This window comes from Etheostoma spectabile, unplaced genomic scaffold, assembly GCF_008692095.1.
Source record: "Etheostoma spectabile isolate EspeVRDwgs_2016 unplaced genomic scaffold, UIUC_Espe_1.0 scaffold172, whole genome shotgun sequence".
Lineage (NCBI taxonomy): Eukaryota > Metazoa > Chordata > Actinopteri > Perciformes > Percidae > Etheostoma > Etheostoma spectabile.
In genome coordinates, this window is record NW_022605573.1 from 1060817 (window position 1) to 1063955 (window position 3139).

At 42.4% G+C, this 3139-nt stretch overlaps 1 long non-coding RNA gene across 1 annotated transcript in view; it reads left to right on the plus strand.

Moving 5' to 3' along the window:
• Window positions 1–3139, plus strand: part of LOC116685730 (uncharacterized) — a 10017-nt gene that overhangs the window by 843 nt on the left and 6035 nt on the right. The window lies entirely within an intron of this gene.

Sequence of the window (3139 nt, forward strand, 5' to 3'; positions counted from 1 at the left end):
AAATGAATCAAGCGAGCAATGCCACACGAACGATTTAGAAGTGGTGGGCAGGGTTGGGTACCTGACAATGGCTATGAATGTCAGAGGTTGCACGCATCTGCAGCAACTATGGGTAAAGTGTCTTGCTCAGGGGCACATTGGTTGATGCATCGCAGTGGGAATCGAACCCAGATCTCCCAATCCAAAGGCATGTGTCACATCCACCGCAACACACAAACACACACAAGTTGACACAGCTCTCGTGGGACGAGATCTTGTCACACTTCTATATTATACCAATAGTCCATGAGATTATTTTTTATTTCTACAGTTACAACGGCTTCCATAGCATCAATAAGCCAACCAGAGATGTTTCACAGTCACCTTTCAAGCCTGAAGGAGTTATTTTGGCATCAGGTTAACAGACTTTAACATTAAAGGGGGCTAAATGACTAAAAGGGCACCCTAAACTTCCAACCCTGTGTCAGATGAAGGGAAGCTCCCAGTCCTCAGGGAGGAACCTCATTAGAAGCCTCTGAAAAAATCCTCCTCTATTATCATCAGCAGCCCTCATTAGCACATAATCTGCCCAATCCATCAACTCTGATCCGTCTGATCATTAAACGAGTGACTTGCCCCTTTATGTGTCAGATCTGCTTCGTTGGAACGAGGGTTCGGGGCTCACGCTGTGATAAAGTGACGTCCTGGAGGTTTGCTTCCACGTTATCGCTCCCATTTGAATGTGTTTGATTAGGGGGTTCAGAGGGGAAGCCTTTTTAGAAATGGCTGTGTTTTTAGCGTGAAGCTCCACACTGTGCCGCAGCTCCGCAGAGGTGGAGTACTGAAGATCACGCACTGCCTCGCTGGGAATATCAGCCTCACTGGCAGTGCGAGAGAGACTAGATTCTTTGAAATGCAGGGCTCATTTTTGGGGATTTGTGAACTTGTGAGTTCTATCCTCACTCCGAGGAAAAAAGTATGAAACAGACCGTGCAAGTATTAATGAAAAAAGTAGCCTAAATGGAGAGTTAAAAACTATTTCAATATTATGTTGCAGAGTAACTGGGTTAGGAAGACAAAAAGTGAATACATTTGTATGTTCAAGAATGTGTGTGTGTGTGTGTGTGTGTGTGTGTGTATGTGTGCACACCCCCTAGTGTTCTTTCAAAACTTTTAAAAAGGAATTCATGTGCAGGCCTGTGAAGAAAGTGCATTTATCTCTTATTATATATAGGCCAATTTATCTTCCTGTTCTGTGGCTCAGACTAATGTTTATTTTATGAGTCACTGTGGCTTCCATAAGCACAGAAATGCGGTGTGTTGCTCAGTAAAGGCTTAATGGTCAGTACAGGTAGCTTCTCCATTGACTGTATATTGACACCAGACCCTGATCTGGGGAAAGTTCATTCCCAGCTCATTTCCAAAGGGACCAACGGACTGAATGATATCTTTCCAAGAAACCTATTTCTCTGCTAAACACGAGATTTGAAGTGATGCTTTTGCACGATTCTTTGAGGAGAAAGGTGTCTAAAATGGATTAGCAGTTGAAGATGATTATGATCAATAAGAGAGAGTTCATCTAAATCTATAAAAGCTCAGCTGCTAAGTCAATACTGCTAATAAAACATCTGACAGGACATCAACCAGATACTTGCTTCTTACCCTGATCGCCCCGTTGTCTGTGCCATCCGCTCCGATAGTGCACGGCTAAGCGTTTTCATTGAGCAGAGCCTTTGTTTTTATCTCTGTGTGCACAAGTTGATAGTGGGTAAGTTGCTGCTATGTGTCCACACACGGACCCTGAGACTCACTTTCAACAAGATAAGAAGAAAAGGTGCCAGTCAGCCTGCAGACAAGCGTGCCCCGGGGACGGACAGATAACAGACTCGGCCTGACTTTCACTCTCACAACCTGACGCTTTGTCCTTTTTTTTGTCTAGAGATATTTTGGGGCTATTTAAAGTGAACAAATACAGTTAAACCACAACAGAGCGAGGCGTCAACAACAACTTTGAGATAAACCGCTATTTCCACTGTTGTCTGTGATAAGAAAAGGCAACTGGCCTGGATAGAAAGTCTTAAAGTTGAGGGTCCTGCGTTTTTCGATCCAGCCACCACCCCAACCCGCATCCTAAGGTGGATTTTCAGTCTTTTATACTACGCGCTACAGTTGTTGAGCGGCAAAAGGGTGATTTTTTTTGTGCGTCGATGAGTAGGGAAATGGGTTGGCTGACCACATCTAAATGCCAAGACACCACCAGCAAACTGTTGCAAAGTACCAGCAAAGTACCAAAAGATCCCAAAAAAAATCAATGAAGAGAGTCAGAGGGAATAAGAAAATATACGCTGGGTGTTTCACAGAGCCGTCTCTGTTTGCTGCTTCCGCCTTCTCTTGGCCCCTTCGTGAACTTCTCCCCAGTTGACTTCTGAAGAGGTGGAACAACAGGAAACTGTAGAGAATAGTTAGAACACAAGGTGGAGATGGGATTTAGCATTCTGAGGCGGCGGATAAGAGCACAGCTTCTAAAATGGGCTTTTTTTTTTTCATTTGAATTTTTGTGTGTGTTTGTTTCTGCATTGGAAAGGCGCTTCCTCGCTGAAGAAACTCTCCTCACGGCAAAGGCTTGAGTGAGTGTGTGAGTGTGAGTTTGTGAAGAAACCCTTAGTTATGCTTATTTCATGGGAATAGTCATTTATTTGTGAGGAGGTCTCTAGCTCACCCAGTGGAGCCCCAAAAAATAATCTTTAACCCTTGTTTTGACTCTTTTTATCAGAATCAGAAATACTTTATTGATCCCCGAAGGGAAACTCTGTGTTGTAGTTGCACAAATATTATAAATAGAGTAGAAATACAAGAAATAAAGAAATATAAGGAATTGGATACGTACGGTATTTACATAAAGGAATGTTATAACACATTATTTACATAATTAACATAATTAAGGATTTGGAATGGTGAAAAGTTAAATAATAGTAATAATAATAATAATTGTAGTATTTGAAATTGCACACATGTCAGGCCAGTGTTATTGCACAAAACAGATAATACAGATAATATTGTCCAGTTTCAACCTCTCTAAGTGTGAGTGTGTCAGATACTCAGAGGGAGGAGTTAAAAAGGTTGATGGCCACAGGCGCTCTGTGGTGCATTTTGGGAGAAT